General features: G+C 47.6%; 1 non-coding gene across 1 annotated transcript; it reads right to left on the reverse strand.

Annotated features, from left to right (window-relative positions):
- Positions 1-8,396: 8,396 nt before the first annotated feature.
- Positions 8,397-8,467, reverse strand: TRNAG-CCC (transfer RNA glycine (anticodon CCC)). The gene has a single exon. It is a non-coding gene; the product is annotated as a tRNA-Gly (tRNA).
- Between the last annotated feature and the right edge of the window lie 1,174 nt (positions 8,468-9,641).

A 9,641-nucleotide genomic window follows, 5' to 3' on the forward strand; every position in this document is an offset into this window, starting at 1 on the left:
GACTGCTCCCCTGCCGCCCCGCCCCAGCCTCAGACGCCTTCCGCTTTACACACACGCCCTCCTCGCTCCCCTACTTCCGAGCAATCCTGGCCCTTCCACACACCGTGGCCGTTCAGCCTCCGGCTTGCGCTTCTGGACTCGCCCCCACAGCACGGGAAATCCTCTCGTGTCTCATCAGCAGGGGCGGGAGCAGCGGCCCCCGCGCGTCCTCATCTACATAGGACACGCCCTGCCCGCCAGCTCGCCGCCGCCCTGGGCTGAATGCTTTAAATAAGTGAAACTATACAAAAAGAAGAAACGGAAGTCTTAGTTCAAATCTTTTCTCCAAAGAAACGTCCGGGGCCACATGGTTTGACTGGTACAGTCTATCAAACATTTCAGCGACAGTGTACCAAATGCGGACTCCAGAAAGTGGGAGAGGAAGGATTCCCGACTCATTCTTGGAAACCAGCATTATGCTTATGCCACAAGACAAGTTCTAAACAAAATCTTGGCCAATTAAAACCAACCAAAAAAAGCTAATGCATCACTCAGTATGTGGGATTTATTCCAGGCTGCAAAGTGTTTTATTTTTAAGAGAGAAATTTGCCCTTTTCAATTATTTAATTCGTTTATTTTGAGAGATTTGTGCTATAGGGCACAGGAGCTCCCTGGAGAGACACAGAGATAGGACCTGAGAAATCCCTCCCACACCCCCCTACACACAGCCATGTGACCGCCATGCCACAATTCTTTCTGGGATCTGGGCACCCATGCACATGTGCCAAGCGCAAAGTGAATTTTAAAATCAATCAATATTGGGCCAGCACAAACTGTGGTGAACGCGGTTGGATCCCACACTGCCCACTACTGCACTATTCAAATTTGGACTTGGTGGCTTTAAATTCACTTTGGGTGTGTGTTGGTGTGAGTAGGCCCAATTCTTGAAAGAGAGAGATGGAAGAGATTGAAAAGAAGGGGCTGGGGAGTGACCATTCCCCACAAAGGGTACTTTTTTACTTTCTCTCTCTGTGTGTCTCTCTGGAGACCCCTCTGCACCTTCTTGCAAAATTTAAAAAAGTCTTTAAAATCAATCAATAAGAGACCCAAAAACTAGAAAGGACAGGGAAGAAAGCTAGAAAATGCAGGTCCTTTCTGAAGTCATTTACATCTGAGGCGTGCCCTGCCCATTTTGGGGACCAGGGCACCTGAAGCCTCTCTTCTCCAACCTCACCTTCCGGACCCAAAAATCTAGAAAGGTAGGGCACCTTCCTTTTCTCTCTGCCTCTCTTTTTAAATTTTTTAAATTTTTAAAATATTTTAATTGTTTGCTTTAAATTTCTTTCAGCTTTGTTGTTTTGGTCTCCCCCCCCCTTTAAAAAATTGTTTTCTTTTTCTTTTACTGTACATTCTCACTTTTTGCTCAGCCTTCACAAACTGAGTGTCTAAAGAGGCCTAGATGCACAGTAGCCAAACATCCGAATACTGTTAGGGTTAGAGAAATCCTCAACCCCTACTGCACATGCTGGACAAAGGAAGAAACTCCTCTTCACACATCTGAATGCCAATCTCCTTCGGTGGAAAACACAGTTAAAGATATTGGCACAGAAGTACCTCACAGTAAAGGGAAGCACACGAGGTAACAGTTGCAGAAACCTTCTCCAACAAATTAGCCAGAAGTGAACACATTACCAAATGTCTGAAAAATCAGAGAAGAGAGACTGCAGCGTGAATGGCAGGGAGAAGTGGGGAGCTGCATAGAGAGCCCAGTTCATCTCCTCCTGCATCCCTCTGAACTCTCAGGTGTGTTACCAGGGATCTGAAGAGCCCACCCCCTCCCAGCCTTCTGTTGTTTCTGAATATTCGCTCCAACAGGATGGACCAGAGATCCCCCTAGGACCTCTGCTATCTCTGAGCAGTTCCGAGGTCATGGTTACCTGAAGCATTGGCACACATTGTGAACCGCAGGACCTCTTCTGGCTTCTTCAGTTGACACCTTGCAGCTCCACCCAGGTGCACCTGTTCTCTAGAAACCGGGAGGGCTTTGGATCTTGGGCATGCATGCACGCACACCCTGCGTGAGTTTAAGCCACTGGGTCCAGGACTCGAACCATGGTGGACTACATGGGAGCCCAGTGGCATAGCCATTACACCAATTGCTGGTCCCCAAAATTTTTATAGATGTAGTAAAGTAGTACCAGCAAGTGGTGTGGTGATTATGGCACTGGACTCCCACATGGTTGACCAAGGTTCAAGTCCTGAGTTTGGCAGCTTAAAATTCATGCCAGGCATGTGTGAATGCATGCCCAAAATCCCTAGAGGAGAATGGAGGAGAAGAGACTGGTGTGTAGCCATCAGCCCTGGGGGGTGATTTCTCATTTTCTCTCTCTCCATCTCTCTCTGTCTCTCCAGCAGGCAAACAAACAAGCCCTATAGCAAAAATCTCTTTTAAAAAACGAAGATTTACAAAAGCTGAAAGAATTTGCCACCAGTGGATCCACAATATGAAACCTGTTGAAGGAGTTCTCCAGGCAAAGTAAACCGACACCGGATGGAAATTAGGAGCTACACAAAGAAATGAAGAACACTGGAAACAAATCTGTGATGCTAATATTATTTTCTTCTTGTTTAAATCTCTCTTCAAGGGGACCAGCAGGTGGTGTGGTGGTTAAGGCGCTGGACACTCCCACATGGCCAACCACGGTTCAAGTCCCGGGCCTGGTGGCTTGATTTCCTACTTTGCTTCTCTCTGTGTCTCTGTCTCTGGTTAAATTGAAAAATAAAAAATGAATGAATGAATAAAATTAAATAATTCTTTAAAATAAATAAATAAATAAATCTTTCTTCAAATATTTGACCAATTAAACAAAATAGTAACAATGGATTGTGGAGTTTGTCTCATCCATGAAAGCAACACGCAGGACCCAGCGTAAAGGCCAGGAAGGGAGGCACACACAGTACCACTTGTAGACAGACCCTGGGAGTCAGACACGCTGTCAACCCTAGGGCAATCTCTAAAGTAACCAAGGAACAGTTATCACTAGCAAGCCATCGCAGGAGAGGAAGCGGATGAAATAAAAGCCCTGTGAATTCTAAAGAGGTAATTGCTCTCAGGACTCTCTCCCCCACAGGACAGTTTAAACAGGCAGCCAAGGGTATGTGTACACAAATGGTGACTGCAGCAGCATCTGTCGTTACTAAATAGTAGGACCAATGTAATGTCAAATACATGGAAAGGGTTTTCTTTGTTCCATAAATACAACAATTTGAGGAACAGGCAATGGAAGCGATTCTTTTGTCAAAAGGAATACAGAGGCAATGATGGTCATTCCACTCTTTCCAGGATTGGGGTTCCCAGGTGCACGGTTTTCCCTCTAGTTCTGGGAGATTATTGTTAAAGAGTGGTACTGGTCCTTGAGGAGATAGTCCTTGCGCATTTTGCTCCTTCCTATTTTCTTCCCATTTTCTCCTCCTCCCTCCCCATTGAGCTAAAACAATAAAATCTCTCCTCCTTGAGATGCGAACCTGTGCCCTCTAGGAGCTTTTTCGAAGGTCCGGCTCCCTCAGCCCGCGCCTCCTTACAGCTCCCTCTTGCCCTCACCTTTCCCCTGTCCTTCCCGCCAGCACCATCCACTTCATCCCACCCAGCTTGCTCCACCTCTGCTGCGTTAAGAGCCGCGAGTTCAACCCCGCACCGGGTGCACTGCAGGCCCTGCGGGCTGCTGCTCCCCGCGAGGACGAGAAATCTACCAGAATAAAGGCTTTTGGGGAAGAACTTCACTTCGGAAGAACGTCTCCTGATTTCCATCCTCAGGGTTCTTGAGAGGACCTAAGCTAAAGACGACCTTGTACTCATTCAAGAAGCGCTAATGGAGCCCCCGGTGAGTGGCAGACCCTGTTCTCCCCGAGAGAACCCAGGAGCGAGCACCCGCAGGACCCCGCCCAGGAGGAGCTCGCCCTCCCCCGGGGCGGGACGCCGGCATCACAGGACGAGGACGGCGGCGGAAGCTGCGCAGCGGCCGGGAGAACAGCTCCGTAGGGTGGGCCCGGGCTGTTCCCGGGTGAAGGCGGCACAAAGAACGGGATTCACCCTGACCCGCACCGACGTGTTGTTCCGCTCCCCTGAAACCCCACTCCGCTCAGGCTGGGGTCGCGGAGCCGGCGTCTCTTGGGGCGATGCTTGTGCAGCAGGCGAGGGGACCCGCTGGGACGAAAATCGTAGGGTGCCCTCTAGCTTCGGAATCCGTTACCCAACGCACGGTCTTGTAGAGTGATGGAGACCGCGAGTCACCGCTGGAATCTCTAGTTCTCTGTGGCTTTGGCTTGGTTTAGCCGGAGGTACACCGGGGGTGGAGGGTGGGGTGGGGTGTTAAGTGAGTACGCACTCCCTACAGAGGTTGGAAGGGTTTTCAGTTAGGGTATTGGACTATTAACCAAATCGTTGGTGCTTGCTTGGACAGCTGAGGTAAAACTACTATGTCCCTTAATTTTTTCCATCTCTAATATAAACTGGCACAACAAGCCTGGCCCCAGGTGTGACTGGATGGGGTGACAGCTCTGTCAAGAATCTTGTGACTAGAGCAATGATCAGCAATAAATACCCTCTCCATTATTTTTGCAAAAATAAATAAATAAATAACTTTTCCTCTGCCAGCCAGTGGTGAAGTGGTTGAGGCACTGGGCAACCACATGGACTATGATTGACAATGGTGCAAGTCCTGGATCCACAGCTTGAAACTCATGCTGGGCATGTGTGTGTGCTTGCCCAAAATCCCAAAAGGAGGATGGAGGAGATGGGATTATATGGCCATCCCCCAAGGGGGGTGATTTTTTATGTTCCCTATCTCTCTCTCTCTCTTCCTGTCTCTCCCTGTCAAGTGCACACATTATCACAAAACTGAAAGCAAACAAACAAAACAATAAAATATCATTTCTCCTTCCTTGTTCTTGTCTGCTTTGATGCTAATATCAGAAAATACCTGAGTGAGAGTAGTTTAAGAGAATAGAGATTTAATCAACTAGTGGTTTGGAGGTCCAAAACACAGGGGCCACAGCTGGTAAGGGTTTTCCTCTGGGTGGGGTCTCAATGCCAGGCAGGGAGGGCATCGCATCCTGAAAGAACAGGAGCAGGCGTCTGTCTTCAGTGTGTGTCTTCTGGTCACATTCCTTCTCCTTATAAATCCACCAGGAGTTGACCACTGGGATCCCAATTAATCAGCTAAACACTCCCAAAGCCCCACCGTTCAACTCTATAAAGGAACCAAGTTTCCTCTTAATACCTTCATGACTCAACAAGTTTCCTAAACATGAATAGAGACAGTGGGTGAGACATCAGCACCATTGCGCTCCTAGACAGTGGTCACTTATGCAGTCACTGTCTCTGTTAATCCTGATCATTGGTGGGGGGTGGGGGGGTGTCTATAAAGGAAGCCCATCTGAGACATATCACTGGAGCTAGTAGAAGCCTGCACCTGTCAGGTGCTCTTCATTCAGACTTGGACCTCAGGTCTAGTGACTCACGTTCATTCAGTTCTGTTGAGTCTCATGAGCAGAAGTTGAACCCTGTGGCTGTGCATACTACATATGCTTCCTGGACACGCCTTTCGTCCTCTCTCCTGTTGCTGCACCATTATTTATCCCATCAGTGGCAGCCACGTGGGTTTCCGGTTTTGATGTTCTGGAGTGGGCTTCTGGGGACACTCTCCATTGGGTGGTGGTTGGCAGGGATCCACTCCCCATTTGGTAGTAGGTGACAGCTCACCACATCTGTGACTCTTTTTCTGTTGCCTAGTATCCTGAGCATCCTGGCACTTCCTGGCATTTAAGACTGCAGCAAGGAAAACTGGTTCACATCTTGTCCTTTCAAATCATGGTAAAGGTCTTCTGGACCCAGGAGTTGTCAGCATCTGTGAGGGTGGCATATTTGTAATGAGGATGATCTTAACACACAGTGGTCCTCCCTATCCATAGGAACTCTTGGCTTTACTAAAATTGCTGTACCTGAAGGGAATCTGAACGCAGAAAGTAAACCAAGTATCTATCATGCAAGGATCAGCTTTCCTTGACCGGTATACCCAAGTATCTAAATGGCTGAACTAAATCAAAGGGTCTTTCAGGATTTTTAAATCACACTACACAGAGGAGAGGAAAGACATTTTCTGTCATCACAATTGAATCAGCAACATGAGCACATCCGGCAACTACACAAACGAAGATGTCATAATTTCCAGGAATTTACACAAATTCAGCCTTTAGAAAAAATGGAGGAAAAGCCATGACTTTATACCCTGAAAAAGAATGCTCTCCCAGACTTTTTTATTAAAGAATTATTTAATTTTAGTTATCCATTCACTTATTTTAATTTGAGCAGAGACAGGCACACAGAAAGACAGAGAGAAAGTGAGAAAGTAAGCCACCAGGTCAAGGACTCAATCCATGGTTAGCCATGTGGGAGTGTCCAGCGCCTTAACCACCACACCACCTGCTGGTCCTCCCTCCCATACTTTTAAGGGTGTCACAGAATTATCGTCTGAAGAGCTGATGGTCCTTAGGTATTTTGCTGTCTTTCTCTCCTTGATAAGCATTGTTAATAGGTACAACTGCCTCTATTTCCACATTCAATTAGGCTTTTTTTTTCAGAATAATTTATTTCAGGGGCCAGCAGGTGGCATGGTGGTTAGGGGTGCTGGACTCCCACATGGCCAATCATGGTTCGAGTCCCGGACCTGGTGACTTGCTTTCTCACTTTCCTTCTCTCTCTCTCTCTTTCTCTACCTCTCTGGTCAAATTAAAATGCATACATAAATAAAGTTGAATAAAATAAATATTTTTAAAAAAGAATCATTTATTTCATTTAATTTATTGGTATTATTACTATTATAGGTCACCTTACCACAAGGGACTTGTCTTGTAGGTTAAGAAGGTAAGCTGGGACCAACATATGGTGTCGTAGAGTGCCACCAAATGAACGATCTCCAAAGCCAGATTAAGTTTAAAGGGAATCTTAATTAGCTGGCCAGAGACTACAGCCTGAGGCTGGGGGGTGGTGGTCGAGTGTCAGAACTGCAGCCCAACTGCAGTTTGAGCAGTCTTTTTATAGGGAGTCAGTTACCAGGGGTTTCTATGCAAGCAGTTACATTGCTAAACAATAGGGTTTTGGGCTAGTTAGCAAAGACAGTAGCAGGTACAGGATGTCGTCCCGGATACGGTTTTCTCTTTGACTGGCACAAACTATTTTTTCCTGAGAAGAGCAAGCAGGTTTACAGAAGCAGACAGTCATGTTAGGGCTAGGGAGCAAAATGGACAAATAGTCATTCAGGTGCAAGATCTAATATGCGGCCTTTCACAGTGGCTTCGTGGTTATATTACTGAGAGAGGATGTTGAAATGAAGAGAAGGGGAGGAGGTGAGCATCAATCCCAGCCCCATCCTGGGTAGCCCTGAGGTGTAGGAGGCCAAAAGAGAAGGGAGTAAGACGTAGCTGCGGGGTCAGTCCAAGATACAGCAGAATTGCTTATCTTCTTAACCTACAAGATGAGTCACCTTGTGATGAAGTAAGTAAATTCTGACGCAGGGAAAAATAACAATCTGAATGGTCTGATCAAACTCTTTCAACTCCAATTCAAAGAGTCTTTCCCACTGTATAACAAACTTTACAGAAAAAGCCCAGGTATTTATTTATTTATTTATTGGAGAGGTTTTTTTGCTATAGGGCGCATGTGCTCGCCAGGCAGACAGAGAGAGAGACATAGAGACAGAAAGCGAGAAATCACCCCCCAGGAGGGATGGTCACGCTGCATTCCCTTCTCCTCCACTCTCCTCTCGGGATCTTGGACATGCACGCACACGCGTGTGTGTGAGTTTTAAGCCACCGGGTCCAGGACACAAACCACGGTCAACTACGTGGGAGTCCAGCGACATAGCCATTACGCTAACTGCTGGTTCCCATTCCCAGGTATTTATTTATAGTTTCTGAGCCTAAATCTTCTGTTGTCCACCTACAAATACTGCCTTAGTGGTTCTCAGTAGGTGACCTAACTCACAGACTAAGTAAATAAATTGTAATTCGTCACACAGATCAGGGATCTGAGGAGTCTTGTGTTTGCAGGGATGGACCAGGTCCATAGAGGAAAGTCCCAATGGCTGTCAGGGCCAGCAGTGAAAGTTGAAGGGAGCCAGCAGGAAAAAAAAGAGGGGGATGTCAAATTGCAAATGAGATCTGGGGTAAGTGGTTGATTCTAGAATGGCCAGGTGGACTTGGGGAGGTTTCCTAATGTGTTGCACTGGAGGTTGTAACCATGCAGGGAGTCCTGAGCTGGGGTCCAGCAGGGCCAAAGTCCTGAAAAGAAGCACAGCGCACTTTGCATAGAGCTCTGCAGATTAGAGGTATAAATGCCATGGGAAAAGGCAACTAAGAGATGCATTGGCCGGGAATTGAACCCGGGTCTCTCACATGGGAGGCGAGAATTCTACCACTGAACCACCAATGCTCACTCAAAGAACACAACACAACAGGGGAAGTAATTAGAAGAAGATCCAGAAAGCCATCCAAACGAGTTTTAATAACAGTGGTTGAAAGCAAAGAAATATATTGAAACCAGAGGGTGAGTATGGAAAGAAAGGATCTGCCTGATCCCGGCCTTCACTCTGCAAAAGACCCTTTACACCTGCATGCTCGACCCCTTAGACAGCCATGAGAAATTGATCCGAAGTCTCCAGTTGTTGATCTCACTCCGTTGTCTTGCTGGTTCAGAGAACGTGCCCTAACCTGTGGGGTAGGTAAGAAAATTCTGATCCCGGGGAGAATAAGACTCACACTCAATTGGGAATAAAAATCAGAAAAAAAAATAAGAACAGGATGAAGACAGAGATAATGAATGAATTCTGGTCAATGGAGTTAGTCCTGTGTAGCTGTTTATGTTTTCTGTTATAAAACAGTAAAGTTCGGACTTGAGCTATTTAGAATAAATCGTGTTTCTGACATACAAAGCATTGAAACAGATATATGATTCAATATTTTTTTTTTCCAAAAGATTAATAGTGCTTACAGCCAGTGCTGAATTGTTTCCGAGTTGGTCGGCTTTGGTTTGTTAAGTAAGGAAGGTGAGCAGGGTAAAGACATAGCCAAGGCTGAAACATTCACTTCCTGGTCTTCTGAGGACGTTCACACAGCAGAGCGCTTTCTTTCCCCAGTTTTCCTAGGGAAATCAAACGGAAGAGAACGAAACCGCAGGGCTGTCCCCCGCGTCGGGTCTGAGGGTCCCCCTGCCTTTGTGAAGGGGCGCTTCTCTCACTTGGGGAGCCAAGCCGGTCGGGGCAGAGGAAGCTGCTGCGCGGAGGCGCTCGGGGCTGGAGGGGGCCGAGCGGGGCCCTCGGGAAGCGCGGCCTGAGCCCGCGGAGACGTGGTGGGCTGTCAGTGCGGGCGTGTGCGGAGGGCGGAGGGGGCGCCGCGCGGTCAGGAGGCGGGAGCCGGGTTTCGTGCGCTAAAACGCAAGAGGAGGAGGAGGGCAGGGTGGAGCGGGTCTGTCCCCTGCAGGAAGGTGGGTGCCAAGTGTGAGGGGACGTGGGATGGGACTTAAGAGGGAGGGAACACGGAGAGGTTCACAGTGAGGGACGTGACGCCATTTTTGCGGACGAAAAGGCAGTCCCTTTGGAAAAAGGCTC

This window comes from Tupaia chinensis, unplaced genomic scaffold, assembly GCF_000334495.1.
Source record: "Tupaia chinensis unplaced genomic scaffold, TupChi_1.0 Scaffold000529_1, whole genome shotgun sequence".
Lineage (NCBI taxonomy): Eukaryota > Metazoa > Chordata > Mammalia > Scandentia > Tupaiidae > Tupaia > Tupaia belangeri.